The sequence below is a fragment of the Dendrobates tinctorius genome, unplaced genomic scaffold, assembly GCF_039654945.1.
Source record: "Dendrobates tinctorius isolate UK_male_01 unplaced genomic scaffold, ASM3965494v1 ptg000250l, whole genome shotgun sequence".
Classification (NCBI taxonomy): domain Eukaryota; kingdom Metazoa; phylum Chordata; class Amphibia; order Anura; family Dendrobatidae; genus Dendrobates; species Dendrobates tinctorius.
Genome location: NW_027361917.1, coordinates 64293611 through 64310965, shown reverse-complemented (window position 1 = coordinate 64310965; position 17355 = coordinate 64293611). Strand labels below are relative to the sequence as shown.

The following is a 17355-nucleotide window of genomic DNA, read 5'->3' as shown; positions in this document are numbered from 1 at the left end:
TGTACGCTATCCATACATGTTATCTGGGGATACGGTACCCTTTCTAACCTTTGTGCAATCACGTGCAATCCATACTGGGCCTAACACCGTCTGAGCCTGCCTCCTGAGACATATATTTTGAATGTGTACGCTATCCATACATGTTATCCGGGGATACGGTACCCTTTCTAACCTTTGTGCAATCACGTGCAATCCATACTGGGCCTAACACCGTCTGAGCCTGCCTCCTGATGTATAGACATATATTTTGAATGTGTACGCTATCCATACATGTTATCCGGGGATACGGTACCCTTTCTAACCTTTGTGCAATCACGTGCAATCCATACTGGGCCTAACACCGTCTGAGCCTGCCTCCTGAGACATATATTTTGAATGTGTACGCTATCCATACATGTTATCCGGGGATACGGTACCCTTTCTAACCTTTGTGCAATCACGTGCAATCCATACTGGGCCTAACACCGTCTGAGCCTGCCTCCTGATGTATAGACATATATTTTGAATGTGTACGCTATCCATACATGTTATCCGGGGATACGGTACCCTTTCTAACCTTTGTGCAATCACGTGCAATCCATACTGGGCCTAACACCGTCTGAGCCTGCCTCCTGATGTATAGACATATATTTTGAATGTGTACGCTATCCATACATGTTATCTGGGGATACGGTACCCTTTCTAACCTTTGTGCAATCACGTGCAATCCATACTGGGCCTAACACCGTCTGAGCCTGCCTCCTGAGACATATATTTTGAATGTGTACGCTATCCATACATGTTATCCGGGGATACAGTACCCTTTCTAACCTTTGTGCAATCACGTGCAATCCATACTGGGCCTAACACCGTCTGAGCCTGCCTCCTGAGACATATATTTTGAATGTGTACGCTATCCATACATGTTATCTGGGGATACGGTACCCTTTCTAACCTTTGTGCAATCATGTGCAATCCATACTGGGCCTAACACCGTCTGAGCCTGCCTCCTGAGACATATATTTTGAATGTGTACGCTATCCATACATGTTATCTGGGGATACGGTACCCTTTCTAACCTTTGTGCAATCACGTGCAATCCATACTGGGCCTAACACCGTCTGAGCCTGCCTCCTAAGACATATATTTTGAATGTGTACGCTATCCATACATGTTATCTGGGGATACGGTACCCTTTCTAACCTTTGTGCAATCATGTGCAATCCATACTGGGCCTAACACCGTCTGAGCCTGCCTCCTGAGGCATATATTTTGAATGTGTACGCAATCCATACATGTTATCTGGGGATACGGTACCCTTTCTAACCTTTGTGCAATCACGTGCAATCCATACTGGGCCTAACACCGTCTGAGCCTGCCTCCTGAGACATATATTTTGAATGTGTACGCTATCCATAAATGTTATCTGGGGATACGGTACCCTTTCTAACCTTTGTGCAATCACGTGCAATCCATACTGGGCCTAACACCGTCTGAGCCTGCCTCCTGAGACATATATTTTGAATGTGTACGCTATCCATACATGTTATCTGGGGATACGGTACCCTTTCTAACCTTTGTGCTATCACGAGTGGGCCCCCCTTGCTTGGGCAGGGCCCCAGCATTTGCAATCTTTACCTCTCCCTGCTCCTCCGCTGTGTAATCTGGGCCGTCAAATCCATACGGTGCCTGACACCGTCTGAGCCTGCCTCCTGATGTATAGACATATATTTTGAATGTGTACGCTATCCATACATGTTATCCGGGGATACGGTACCCTTTCTAACCTTTGTGCAATCACGTGCAATCCATACTGGGCCTAACACCATCTGAGCCTGCCTCCTGAGACATATATTTTGAATGTGTACGCTATCCATACATGTTATCTGGGGATACGGTACCCTTTCTAACCTTTGTGCAATCACGTGCAATCCATACTGGGCCTAACACCGTCTGAGCCTGCCTCCTGAGACATATATTTTGAATGTGTACGCTATCCATACATGTTATCCGGGTATACGGTACCCTTTCTAACCTTTGTGCAATCACGTGCAATCCATACTGGGCCTAACACCGTCTGAGCCTGCCTCCTGAGACATATATTTTGAATGTGTACGCTATCCATACATGTTATCCGGGGATACGGTACCCTTTCTAACCTTTGTGCAATCACGTGCAATCCATACTGGGCCTAACACCGTCTGAGCCTGCCTCCTGATGTATAGACATATATTTTGAATGTGTACGCTATCCATACATGTTATCAGGGGATACGGTACCCTTTCTAACCTTTGTGCAATCACGTGCAATCCATACTGGGCCTAACACCGTCTGAGCCTGCCTCCTGATGTATAGACATATATTTTGAATGTGTACGCTATCCATACATGTTATCTGGGGATACGGTACCCTTTCTAACCTTTGTGCAATCACGTGCAATCCATACTGGGCCTAACACCGTCTGAGCCTGCCTCCTGAGACATATATTTTGAATGTGTACGCTATCCATACATGTTATCCGGGGATACGGTACCCTTTCTAACCTTTGTGCAATCACGTGCAATCCATACTGGGCCTAACACCATCTGAGCCTGCCTCCTGAGACATATTTTGAATGTGTACGCTATCCATACATGTTATCTGGGGATACGGTACCCTTTCTAACCTTTGTGCAATCACGTGCAATCCATACTGGGCCTAACACCATCTGAGCCTGCCTCCTGAGACATATATTTTGAATGTGTACGCTATCCATACATGTTATCTGGGGATACGGTACCCTTTCTAACCTTTGTGCAATCATGTGCAATCCATACTGGGCCTAACACCGTCTGAGCCTGCCTCCTGAGACATATATTTTGAATGTGTACGCTATCCATACATGTTATCTGGGGATACGGTACCCTTTCTAACCTTTGTGCAATCACGTGCAATCCATACTGGGCCTAACACCGTCTGAGCCTGCCTCCTGAGACATATATTTTGAATGTGTACGCTATCCATACATGTTATCTGGGGATACGGTACCCTTTCTAACCTTTGTGCAATCATGTGCAATCCATACTGGGCCTAACACCGTCTGAGCCTGCCTCCTGAGACATATATTTTGAATGTGTACGCAATCCATACATGTTATCTGGGGATACGGTACCCTTTCTAACCTTTGTGCAATCACTTGCATTCCATACTGTGCCTAACACCGTCTGAGCCTGCCTCCTGAGACATATATTTTGAATGTGTACGCTATCCATACATGTTATCTGGGGATACGGTACCCTTTCTAACCTTTGTGCAATCACGTGCAATCCATACTGGGCCTAACACCGTCTGAGCCTGCCTCCTGAGACATATATTTTGAATGTGTACGCTATCCATACATGTTATCTGGGGATACGGTACCCTTTCTAACCTTTGTGCAATCACGTGCAATCCATACTGGGCCTAACACCGTCTGAGAAGATAGATGGGGCCCACCATACACTGGAACATTCCGAAGGTGGACATCAGACACTGGAGCAGCATTTACAGGGCCCATATACACTAGAGCATTAGAAATGGGGCCCATTATGTTTGGAGCATTATTTGGGCCCATAAGACAGTAGAGCTTCATCCATGGGGACCAACATATACTGTAGCATTATGTGGAGCTCATCATATACTGTTTCAAACATTATATGGGACCAATGATTCTGTATGGAGAAATAGATGGGCCTCGTCATGAGATGTAAAAAGTGAGGTATTTTTCATTGTACTATACCGCTATTTCTCTGCCGTATCGGAGCATGATGAGTTGTGGTATGTGTTAAAGGGGCGCTCTTTCGCCCAGGGCACATGAAAACCTGGAGCCAGCCCTCCCCCCCACAGTCTGTAGCCAAATAACCCCATTTTTCAGTGCGTAACTTGTATTATGAAGTTAATTAAGGTTGACAAGCTTAAGTAAGAAGAATTGATGCTTTTGGCATTCAAATGGGCACTGTTGGTGTGTTTCCTGTCCTCCTCTCACTGCCGACTTTTATTCCCCATTGACTTACCTTGGGTTTCGTGTTTCGGGACGACCCCGACTTTTCCCTATAATCGGACGATCTTGCTCGACCCGACTTTTGGAAAAGTCGGGTTTCACGAAACGAAACGCGACCCTAAAAAACCAAAAGTCGCTCAACTCTAGTGAAGAGGATGGTCTAATATGACCCTTCTCCAACGACTCCTTAATATAAGAACGCATAGCCTCATGTTCAGGTACAGATAAATTAAAAAGTCGACCCTTGGGAAATTTACACCCCGGACTCAGCTCAATTGCACAGTCATAACTCCTATGAGGAGGCAAAGATGCAGACTTACTCTCACTAAACACATCATAAAAATCAGCCAAATAGTCAGGAACCTCATGCGACTGGGGAGAGGTGGAGAAAACAGGAGTGTCACTAAGAGCACACTGACAACCCCAACTCACCACAGACACAGACTTCCAATCCAAAACTGGATTATGGATTTGCAACCAGGGGAACCCCAGCACGATGGTATCATGCAAATTATGCAACGCCAAAAATCTGCAATTTTCCTGATGGTCTGGGGCGACCCGCATTACCACCTGGGTCCAAAACTGAGGTTTATTCTTCGCCAAAGGAGTAGCATCAATACCCCTCAAAGGAATAGGCGTCCGCAGGGGTGTCATAGGGAAACCACAACGTTTAGCAAAATCTAAATCCATTAGGTTCAAGGCTGCTCCTGAATCCACAAAGGCTTTAGCAGAAAATGTGGACAGGGAGCAGATCAGAGTAATTGCCAGAAGAAACTTAGGTTGTACACCACCTACCACAAATGTGTGTGCAAAACGTTTCTCTCATTTAGGGCAGACAGAAATAATATGAGAGGCATCTTCACAGAAAAAATACAGCTTATTACGCCTTCTGAACTCCTGACGTTGCGCCCTAGACAAAACTCTATCACATTGCATAGGTTCAGACATTATAATAATAATAATAATAATAAATTTTATTTCTATAGCGCCGACATATTCCGCAGCACTTTACATTTCAGAGGGGATTTGTGCAGACAATAGACATAACAGCATAACAATAATCACATAGATTATAACAAATATCAAGAGGAATGAGGGCCCTGCTCGCAAGCTTACAGTCTATGAGGATAGAGGTAGACACGAAAGGTGGGTGGTAACAGTTGCCCTGATTGTATGGACCAGCCATAATGTTAAGTGTGTGACAGTACAGACAGAGGGCTAATGGATGCATAAAGCATGTGGGAACATGATGCGGGAAATCTGGTTGTGGTAAAACTTTTGGCTGTGCCACACAGGGATAGATTAGGTTAATGTGTTGAGGCGATAAGCCAGTCTGAATAAATGCGTTTTCAGGGCACGCTTAAAATTGTGGGGATTGGGGACTAATCGTATTGACCTGGGAAGTGCATTCCAAAGAATTGGCGGGGCACGAGTAAAATCTTGGAGACGGGAGTGGGAGGTTCTGACTATTGAGGATACTAACCTCAGGTCATCAGCAGAACGGAGGGCGCGGGTAGGGTGGTATACTGAAACAAGGGAGGAGATGTAGGGTGGTGCTGAGCTATGGAGGGCTTTGTGGGTGAGGGTAATAAGTTTATACTGAATTCTGGAGTGGATGGGTAGCCAGTGTAATGACTGGCACAAGGTAGAGGCATCGGTGTAACGATTGGTGAGGAATATGATCCTGGCTGCAGCATTCAAGACAGATTGGAGAGGGGAGAGTTTGGTAAGAGGGAGACCGATTAGAAGAGAGTTACAATAGTCGAGACGAGAATGAATAAGAGAAACAGTAAGAGTTTTTGCAGAGTCCAAAGTAAGAAAAGGTCGAATTCTAGAAATGTTTTTGAGGTCCAGATGACAAGAGCGAGCCAGTGATCGAATGTGGGGGGGCAAAGGAAAGCTCAGAATCAAGTATGACCCCAAGACAGCGGGCCTGTTGCTGGGGAGTAATAGTGGAGCCACCCACAGAAATAGCAATGTCGGGTATAGGTACATTAGTAGAGGGAGGAAACACCAGGAGTTCAGTTTTTGACAGGTTCAGTTTCAGATATAGTGAGGACATGATGTTAGACACAGCGTTTAGACAATCGCCGGTATTCTCTAGAAAGGCTGGCGTGATGTCAGGAGAAGAAGCGTATAATTGGGTGTCATCAGCATAGAGATGGTACTGGAACCCAAATCTACTGATTGTTTGACCAATAGGGGCAGTGTACAAGGAGAAGAGGAGGGGGCCTAGAACCGATCCTTGGGGGACCCCAACAGTAAGGGGAAGGTGAGAGGAGGAGGAACCGGCAAAAGATACAGTAAAGGAGCAGTCAGAGAGATAGGAGGAGAACCAGGAGAGAACGGTGTCCTTGAGGCCAATGGAACGGAGCATAGTGAGGAGGAGCTGATGATCCACAGTGTCGAATGCTGCAGAGAGATCCAAGAGAATTAGCATGGAGTAATGACCATTTGATTTAGCTGTTAGCAGATCATTAGAGACTTTAGTGAGGGCAGTTTCAGTGGAGTGTAAAGAGCGGAAACCGGATTGGAGAGGGTCGAGAACAGAGTTTTCTGAGAGATAGCGGATAAGACGGGAGTGGACCAGGCGTTCCAGGAGTTTAGAGATGAAGGAAAGATTAGAGACAGGTCTATAGTTAGCGGCACAGTTTTGGTCGAGGGATGGTTTTTTAAGTAGTGGATGTATGATGGCATGCTTAAATGAGGAGGGAAAAATACCAGAAGAGAGAGAGAGGTTAAATATTTTAGTTAGGTGAGGGGTGACAGCAGGGGAAAGGGACTGGAGGAGATGTGACGGAAATGGGTCACTGGTGCAAGTAGTTGGGCGAGAAGATGCAAGGAGCCTGCTTACTTCTTCTTCTGTGACTGGTTCAAAATCAGAGAGTGAGCTAGATGCAGTGGGGGAGGGAGGACAGTGCGTGGTATGAGGTGATTGGGAGATAATTTCCTGTCGAATCTGGTCAATTTCTTTGAAGTAATTGGCCAGATTGTCAGCTCTGAGCTCTGTGGTTGGGGCCTGTACTCTTGGATTGAGTAGAGAATGAAAAGTGTCAAAGAGACGTTTTGGGTTATTTGACAGTGCGGTGATGAGGGTGTTGAAATAGGTTTGTTTGGAGAGGTGAAGGGCAGTGTTGTATGTTCTAAGCATAAACTTAAAATGTATGAAATCTTCGTGTAGATTGGATTTTCTCCACAGACGTTCGGCGCACCTGGAGCACCGCTGCAGGAAACGTGTTTGCACCGTGTGCCAGGGTTGTCGCCGTCTGCGTTGTGGTGTTCTATTTATAGGGGGTGCAAATTCATCCAGGGCACTTTGAAGTGTTTCATTGTAATGCTTCAATGCAGAATCAGGACATGAGAGGGAGGAGATAGGGGCCAATGAAGACTGCAAGTTCTTCATAAGTTTCTGGGTGTTAATGGCCTGTATGTTTCTATAAGTATGGACAGTGGGGGTGACCTGAGCAGCCTGGCAGTTCTTGATAGAGAATGAAAGAAGATTGTGGTCAGAGAGCGGGAGAGGGGAGTTTGCAAAATCATCCACTGCACAAAGCCGAGAGAAGACCAAGTCGAGGGAGTTTCCGTCTTCATGCGTTGGAGAATTAGTAAGCTGCGAAAGGCCAAATGAGGAGGTTAGAGATAAAAGGTGAGTAGCAGATGGTGAGAGGGGAAGAGCAATGGGGATGTTGAAATCTCCCATGATGAGGGTAGGGATGTCACAGGAGAGAAAATGTGGAAGCCAAGTGGCAAAATGATCCAGGAACTGATGCGAGGGGCCGGGAGGACGATACACCACCGCCACTTGCATGGATAGGGGGGTGTAGAGTCTGACGGCATGGACCTCAAAAGAAGGGAAGACAAGTGAGGGTACTTGAGGGATAACCTGAAATGTACATTTTGATGATAGGAGCAGACCAACGCCTCCACCTGCTCTATTGTCTGATCTTGGGGTATGAGAGAAGTGTAGCCCCCCGTATGAAAGAGCAGCAGCAGCGGTAGTGTCTGACTGCTGGATCCAGGTTTCAGTAAGTGCCAGGAGGTTGAGAGAATTAGAAAGGAAGAAGTCATGGATGAAGGAGTTTGTTACACACTGAGCGAGAATTCCAAAGTGCACAATTAAGAGAGACAGATGGCAGGCAGGGAATATTAATCAGATTAGAGGGGTTTCTAAGTGTAGCAGTTGGGGGGTTTGACTTTCTATAACATGGGGGACCAGGATTGGGAGCAATGTCTCCTGCGACTAGGAGAAGGAGGATAGAAAGAGTGAGCAGATGGTTAAGTGTGTTCATTTGTTCAACATTTGTTCAACATTGGTTCAACAGGTGGCAGCATTTCCCGTATAATTTTACGTTCACGTAAACGCCGATCAACCTGAATGGCTAATGACATAGAATCGTCAAGAACAGAGGGAACAGGAAATCCCACCATAGTATCTTTTACGGTTTCTGACAAACCCTTCCGAAAGAGAGCTGCCAAGGCACCATCATTCCAAGTGGTCAGGACCACCCACTTTTGGAATTTTTGACAGTACAGTTCTGCAGAATCTTGACCCTGGCTCAATGCCAACAGGGTCTTTTCAGCTTGATCAATCACATTAGGTTCATCATACAACCCCAAGGCCTGAAAAAATGTGTCCACATTAGTTAGAATAGGATCATCTGGTACTAAAGAAAACGCCCAATCCTGGGGATCGCTGCGCAGCAAGGAGATGACAATCTTAACCTGCTGCGCAGAGCTCCCCGATGAGTTAGGCTTCAAGGCAAGAAATAATTTACAATTATTCTTAAAATTCAAAAATTTAGACCGATCCCCAAAAAACACATCAGGAGTGGGGATTTTTGGTTCAGCAGCGTGTGAACGAGCAAGATAGGCGGAAATTCCCCGCACCTCAGCAGCAAGCAGCTCCACACAATCAGACAATTGCTTAAACTCCATCAGAAAAGAAAAATATTCCTCCTCAGAGAAAAAGAGGAAAAAATATACACAAAAAAAAACTCTGACACCTTTTTTTCCCCCCTTTTTTTTTTTTTTTTTAAAACAATTCCTTCCTGCTTTTGAGAACCCTAGAATCTGCGGTATGGCTGGTGATCCTGTTATGATTGAGTCACTGAGGAGAAAAAAACAAAACACAAGCTCAGCCCAGAAAAACAGAGGTTGGAAACTAACGGATTGCAGACCCCTAATCCTATCACACAACTAGCAGTAGCCGTGGAGTGTTCCTACGGTGATCCTAGACACCTCGTCACAGCTGGAGATCTACATAAGCCTAAAAAGAGATAAGGGAAAAACTGACTGTCCCAGAGCAGACCCCAAAGCAATAGGCAGCCCCCAACATATACTGGCGGTGAAGCAAGATGAAAACACTAGCACAGATAGAAAGATAGGTTGAGCAAACAATGGGGCCCAAGCTAACTAAAAAAGACAGGATAGAAAAGCTGCTGTCTGCAAATCCGAGAAAACCCTGCTAAAAATATTACCAACACAACTGATAAGCAAAAAGGACCCTGAAGTCACTAGACTTCAAACCCTAAATCAGCACTCAGAATATTCTGGAAGCAGAGCAAAAGATAACACTGATCAAGGAAAATGAATCTAGCACACCCCCAGCCGGGAAAAACAAGGTAAACAAAACCAAAACTAATAAGTTCAATAGTAGAGCAAAAACTTATCTTTGGGAAGCAGGAATCAGACTGGTCTCCAAGAATCCAGCAGATAAATCACCAGCAACTCAGAAGGGTGTCGGCTGCCTTATATCCAGTCAGAAGTTCCCGTTACCCAGTCACCATCCACCTGATCAGGTGTTTGGTAATCAGCCTCACTACCTTCCTTCACCAGAAGAGGGAGATCCTCGGACACAAAAGATGAATGAACAGATGAGCTCATAACAGACAACCTGCCAGCGGGACTGGTGTTGGGGTTCCCCTGGCTATAATTGCATAATCCTGTAATTAATTGGGAATGTCGGGGCATTGTTAAATGGGGTCCCTATTGTTCTGAGAAATGTCTTGATACTGTGTCTGTGTCGTCCGTGGGTCTGGAAGGTATTCCGGAGTGCTTGATAGACTATACGGACGTTTTCTCTGAAAAAGAGGCTGAGGTTTTACCACCACACCGCCCATTTGATTGCACCATTGACCTGGTTCCAGGTGCTAAATTGCCCAAGGCCCGCTTGTATAACCTTTCGGGTCCTGAACGGGCTGCGATGAAGGAGTATATTTCTGAGAGCCTCTGTAAGGGACACATTCATCCTTCTGTTTCTCCTGTGGCGGCGGGGTTCTTTTTTGTAAAGAAAAAAGACGGTGGTTTACGCCCATGCCTCGATTTTCGTGAGTTAAATAAGATAACTGTGAGGAATACGTATCCCCTTCCACTTATTCCTGATTTATACAACCAATTGTCCGGAGCTAAGTGGTTTTCAAAATTAGATCTACGGGGAGCGTATAACCTTATCCGAGTCTGAGACGGAGATGAATGGAAAACTGCTTTTCTCAATACTGAAGGGTTGTTTGAAAATCTGGTCATGCCTTTCGACTTGACCAATGCTCCAGCGGTCTTCCAAAACTTCATAAATCACGTGTTCTCCGATTTTATTGGACGTTTTTTGGTGGTATATTTGGATGACATATTGATCTATTCTCCTGATAAACAGACTCACATTGGTCATGTTCGGGCAGTTCTCCAAAGACTCCGGGAGAACTGTCTCTTTGCTAAACTGGAAAAATGTTTGTTTTTTGTTCAGGAACTGTTGTTTCTGGGGTTCATTGTGTCTGCTGAAGGGTATCGCATGGATCCTAATAAGGTGCAGGCCATTGTCGAGTGGGTTCAACCTTGTGATTTGAAGGCTCTGCAGCGTTTCCTAGGATTCGCCAATTACTATTGCAAATTTATAAAGGGGTTCTCACAGGTGGTTAAACTCCTCACAGACATGACTCAAAAGGGGGCCGATATCAAGAATTGGTCAACCGCAGCGGTAGCGGCATTTCAGTTTTTGAAAACATGTTTCATGTCGGCCCCGGTTCTTGTTCAACCGGACTCGTCGGAACCATTTATTGTTGAGGTAGATACCTCAGAGGTGGTGGGGGCGGTATTTGAGGTAGATACCTCAGAGGGGTGGGGGCAGTATTTGCCCAGGGGCCCGCCACTTTGACCAATTTAAGACCTTGCGCCTTTTTCTCAAAGAAATTCTCTCCTGCGGAGAGAAACTATGATGTGGGAAATCGAGAACTTCTGGCCGTTAAGTTGGCCTTTTGAAGAATGGAGGCATTTTTTGGAGGGGGCTGTCCATCCTATAACCATAATTACGGATCACAAAAACCTAGCTTATATTGAGTCAGCTAAGAGGTTGACTCCTAGACAGGCTAGATGGTCACTTTTTTTTCCCGATTCAACTTCTCGATCACTTTTCGGCCAGGGTCCAAAAATGTCTGAGCGGATGCTTTGTCACGCAGCTTAGATCCGGTGTCCCCCCGGAACCTCCATCCTCCATTCTTCAGCCTGGGGTGGTGGTGGCAGGTATTTCGAATATGTTGGAACAAGAGATTCGGGAAGCCCAGTCTCTTGCACCGCCGGCTAAGCCGGTGGACAAACTTTTTGTGCCAACTCAGCTTCGCCTTAAGGTCCTCCGGGAGTTCCATGACTCAGTTCTGGGTGGACATCCAGGGATCTCGGCTACCCGGAAGGCCATTGCTAGAGTATTCTGGTGGTCTGCTTTAGCCTCTGATGTTGGGGAATATGTGTCTGCTTGTGATGTTTGTGCCCGTGCAAAAACCCCCCATAACCGGCCGGCCGGGGAATTGGTACCACTGCCAATTCCTGAGAGACCATGGACGCATTTCTCCATGGATTTCATCACCAACCTTCCCCCCTCCAAGGGTAATACCGTCGTCTGGGTTGTGGTGGACAGGTTTAGTAAGCAGGCACATTTTGTACCTTTAACAATGTATAGTCACTGCACACGCTGATTGTACTTAATGTGAAGTAAATTTATTGCTTGACAGTGAGGAAGCGACATCAAACGACGTTTCGGCCACATCGACCTTTATCACAAAGTCGCTGTAATAAAATACATACATAAAAATATCAAAAAATTGTAAACTTTATACAAAATATATACACATAGTATCCAGAGAGCATGGAATATAAGCACTAGAATTATTTAGAAAGATGTGGAGACATCAAACACGTGAAACTGAGAGATAACGCGGTAGATAAGAAACATGAAGGAGCGTGGTCATACCCTTTTCAATTGAATGTAGGGTCTGTTTTCACCAAATCGATAGTGTCACTGCTAGGCATAAATGAGTTGATAGCATATTCTGTAAGTAGGGATAGATGAACATATCGTTAGGGTGACAAAGAAAAAAAATAAAAAAATAAAAAATAAAGAGTAAAAAATCAAGTACTGAACTGGGTGTCTGGAGGACAGATGGATAAAACAGATTAACCAGCATAAGTGGCGTAGCTAGTTGTATACAAAAAAGACAGTGAGGGACTGTAAAAATATGACCAGGTATCTAGCTGTCCAGACAAAAGCTGTATTCTATTTAGGGAAAACAAAGAAATATACCAAAGTTGCCGCTAAATCCTGTTCCTTGAAGAGGTGGTGGACTGGTAAATATGCCACTGCTAAACAAAGAAAAAGGGGGTACATTAGAGATGTGGCAGGATTGGTGGTCCTGGATTGGGACCATACAAAAGTTGGTGATGCAGCGGTGGTCCTGGGTAGGGACCATGGTAAGGTTGGTGGTACAGCAGTGGTCCCAATGGGACAGTACTTACTATTATTGGTGGCTCAGTGGAGTGTGAAGTCTGCACAATGGTGCCAGAGCAGTGAGTGAGCGCTGGATCACAGGCTGTGCTTTTTATCCTGTCTGGTCCGGTCATGTGACCGGAAGTGACATCAGACGCCGGGGCGTGTGCATTGGAGCACGGCCATAGTGTCTCACAGTGATCCCCACCAAAAAGATGGCGCTGGCTGTTCACACATGCGCAGTAGAGCGCAATCAAAGAAAACCTAATGAGGCCATGCAGAGACTGCTGTAGCTCTGAGTGGGACACACGCATCAGGGGGGGAGGTGCAGTGTGCTATATATAAAGAGACTGGGCAATTAACATATGGAAACAAATATAAACGAACAGTATTATTGCAAATCATACATGTAAATATACAGCATTTGAATTGCGTAGGAGTCCAAACTTAAACAAACATAAAAAATAAAAGAAATGAAAAGAGTGATGTCAGACCTAGGGGAGAGAATGGAGAAGGTTATGAACTCAAATCAAATGAATTATGAAGATTAGAAAAAAGGAAAAATAAAGAAGGAAAAATAATAAAGGGAAAAATAAAGATATAAAATGAGAATAGTAGAAAATAAAAAAATAAAAATAAAAATAAACAAAAAATAAAAAGTAAAAAATAAAAAATAAAAAGTAAAAAATAAAAAATAAAAAGTAAAAAATAAAAAGTAAAAAATAAAGAGAAAAAGGAACAAGGGGGGAAAAAAGAAAAAAAGAAAAGAAGAAAAAAAGGAAAAAAAAGGGGGGGAAAAAAAGCCTGCAAGGAAAAAAATATAAGGGGAAAAAAATTTTTTTTGAAAAGTAAATAAAAAGACCAAATTTGTAAAGAAAAGGTGAAAATAAATTGTACGGCAAAATGCCTTCAAACAGAGGAAGGGAAAAAAAAGGGGGGAGGGGGGGGTTGTGGAAAACTTTTTTGCAAACTTGAAAAAGAAAAAGAAAAAACAAACAAAAACAAAAAAGAAAAACAAAAAACAAAAAACAAAAACAAAAAACAAAAACACATTATGTTTCATTATCTTACCGCTTGGGTTAGATGTAAAAAGGGGAGACTCAAGAAGGCAACCAATCAATGGGTCTAGGGAAAGAGGAAGAGAAAAAAAAGGAATTTTTATAAAAATTATTATATTAGCCAATCGATTTCTCGATTGAGACCCCTCGGATGTAAGGTGTCTAGTGTGTAGATCCAGAATGTCTCCCGTTGCTTTAAAAGGCGAACATGGTTCCCACCTCTTTTGGGTCTAGGGACTTTTTCAATAATTTGGAACCGTAGTTGTGATACGTTGTGTCGGGCTTCCTTGAAATGGGCAGGAAGTGGGAGCCATGTTTTCCCGCATCTAATCGTAGACTTGTGACTGGATATTCTGTCCCTGATTGCGTGGGTGGTTTCACCCACGTACAATAAACCACAAGGACATTTGATGATGTAAACGACGAAGTTAGTTTCACAAGTGAAGTAATCCCTAATTGGATAGGATTTGCCAGAACGTGGGTGGACTATCTCACTGCCTTTGATGATATTGGAACAGCTCATGCAGTTTAGGCAAGGGAATGTACCTGTTCTCTTTTGTCCTGTTAGAGTATGTGTATTGATGTGACTGGAGGTACCCAGGTCAGCCCGGACAAGCTTGTCCTTAAGATTTTGAGGTCTCCTCAGGCACATCAATGGTGGGGATTTAAAGAGGTTAATCCTAGGATAGGATCTGGTCAATAGAGGCCAATGTTTGTGGATGAGATTATGTATTCTTTGCATGGACGGGTGGTGACCATGGACGAATGGGAGTCTGGGTGGTTTGATTGTTGTGGTTCTGGTGGTGTCGGGGTCAATCCGTGCTTTAGTCATCTCAGAAGCCAGAAGTGTAGATGGATAATGCCTAGATTCAAATCTATCAGACATTTCTTGTAATCTGAGGTCTCTAGTCGAAGGATCTGATACAATCCTGGTAATCCTTTTAAACTGTGATCGTGGGAGACTATTACGGGTGGACCTTGGATGACAACTGTCATACAGAAGGAGATTATTGCAATCGGTGGGTTTAGTGTAAAGATCGGATGACAGTGTTCCTTGTGCATCTTTTTTGACCCTAGTATCCAAAAAACTGATTGATTCCAGGTTGTGGGACATTGTAAATTTCAGCTCATGCCTGGCATTGTTGATGGTATCATAGAATTTAGAAAGGCTAGTTGAGTCCCCACCCCATATGCAAAAAATATCATCAATGTAGCGAAGCCACACTGTGGCAAATTCCTGGAAAAGTGGATTGGCGTAAATGTAGTCTCGTTCAAACTTATCCATGTAAAATTTGTGTACGCGGGGGCTACATTAGAGCCCATCGCGGTGCCGCATGTCTGGATGAAAAAATCATCCTGGAATCGGAAGAAGTTTTCCCGTAAGACTATATTTAGAAGGTCCAAACACAAAGCCTGTGTGTCCGGTGCAGTATTAGCTTCCATGAGAGTTAGTCTGACTGCCTCTATACCTTTATCATGTGTTATTGATGTGTATAGACTGTTGACATCAAAGGTGCAGAGAATGCTGCTGGGTGAAACGGAATTAATGGAACGAATCTTATTCAGGAAATCGCCTGTGTCCAAAATAAAAGATTTAGTGGTGTGAGTAAATGGAGTTAATATTTTCTCTAGAAAAATGGATAAAGGATTGAGGATGGAGTCCGTGGAAGCTACTATTGGACGTCCAGGAGGGTTGTGTAGGTTTTTGTGGATTTTGGGGAGGGTGTAGAGAACCGGGGTTATGGGATGTTGGTTTGTCAGAAATGTTCTAGTCTTTGCATCTATGGTCTTAAGCTGTATATGTTTGTCAAGAATTTGGTCTATTTTCCTACGTATTTGGAATGTCGGGTCAGTATGAACTTTCCTGTATGTGTTGGTATCCGAGAGTTGTCTCTGAATTTCGGTCATGTATTGATTCTTGTTCATGACAACGATTGCTCCTCCTTTGTCTGCCGGTTTTATAATGATGTTTGGATTGTCCCTCAAGGATGAGATAGCTTGTTTTTCAACAGGTGATAAATTATGGCGGACAGGAAGTAGGCCCAATCGTTGGTCATGGATGGTCTGTTTAATATCCCTGTCAAGAAGGTCTATAAAAGTCTCAACTGCATGATTGGTTTTGGGAGGCATAAAGCTACTTGGGTTGTGTAGTCCTAAGGTGTCAATTGTAATCGAGGGGCTAATGACCCGATTGGAATCTGGAGCTATGCTGTTGGCTACCCTTGTTGAAGAATCGTCAAAATGTACCTTTAATCTAATGTTGCGGTAAAATTGTTGTAGGTCTTTCTCTAATTGGAAAGCATCCCATCTTGGTGTTGGACAGAATGAGAGTCCTAGGTTTAGCACTTTAAATTCTAAAGGAGAAAGGGAGTAATCAGAGATATTTACAATTAAGTTTGGACTCCTACCTGTTGCGACCGAAGAGTCATCTGGCGATTTTGTTCCCCTCCTCCTCGACCGCCTTGTTGGCGTGCGTTTTGACCTAAAAAAGGAACTCTGGAAAGAGAGGTGCTGCCAGTGTCGCTCCCGGATCCTGGTGAAGAACCGCCAACTGGAGAGGATCCCCCGGAGGCTGTGTATCCCCCTTGGTGGCGGCGGGGTCTGGAACGGTAGTGTCTTGGTGCTGGATCTTCCCATCTGTACACTCTGTTATTCAGGTAGTCTTCTGTGTCACGTTGAAATTTAGACCTCTTCCGTTCTTCTAGAGTTTTTCGATGTGTTAATAAAACAGTATCAACTTTATTTTTGAGAGTACTAAACTCAGTATTACTCAAAGTTGAAGTTAATTGGGTCTCTATAGTAGAGATTTTTGCTTCGGTATCAGTTATGGCTTCTTGAAGGTATTCGATTGTTAATAGAATTATATCGAATGAGCATTTATTCAGAATTCTCTGAAAAGTGGCACAGTACTTAGTGTTGTCAGAGAAAAGAGTAGGTCTCAAGTGGCTACGAAGCCCGCGGGGTATCTTCCCTTGTCGATGGTATTCGCCCAACGTGGCGCAGTGTAGATCATAAGCTATGAGTCTTTTCTTTTCTTTCTCCCAGTCTCTCGTCTTGATGTCCCTACTGGGAACGTGAAAAAAATCTGAGCCAGATCTGATTTTAGATAAAATTGTTGATCCTAGTGCATCGTCGTACATAAATGTTTCAGACGTCATGGATACTGGGTCGGTGCTAATAACCAAAGAAAACTGATACTAGGTAATACAGATGGTTAGCACTCGGCCAGAGGGTTCGAGTTCGCGGTGCCAGTGAGAAGGAACGGATAGTCCCAGAATCGCATAAACAATGTATAGTCACTGCACACGCTGATTGTACTTAATGTGAAGTAAATTTATTGCTTGACAGTGAGGAAGCGACATCAAACGACGTTTCGGCCACATCGGCCTTTATCACAAAGTCGCTGTAATAAAATACATACATAAAAATATCAAAAAATTGTAAACTTTATACAAAATATATACACATAGTATCCAGAGAGCATGGAATATAAGCACTAGAATTATTTAGAAAGATGTGGAGACATCAAACACGTGAAACTGAGAGATAAC

General features: G+C 44.1%; 2 long non-coding RNA genes across 2 annotated transcripts in view; one reads left to right on the top strand and one right to left on the bottom strand.

The window, feature by feature from the left end:
* Positions 1 to 17355, top strand: part of LOC141063595 (uncharacterized) — a 1081275-nt gene that overhangs the window by 367514 nt on the left and 696406 nt on the right. The window lies entirely within an intron of this gene.
* On the bottom strand, positions 12115 to 17202 carry LOC141063593 (uncharacterized). Its single transcript, XR_012224902.1, has 3 exons — positions 16213 to 17202; positions 13818 to 13871; positions 12115 to 12312 (listed from the first exon to the last, which is right to left on the bottom strand). It is a non-coding gene; the product is annotated as an uncharacterized lncRNA (long non-coding RNA).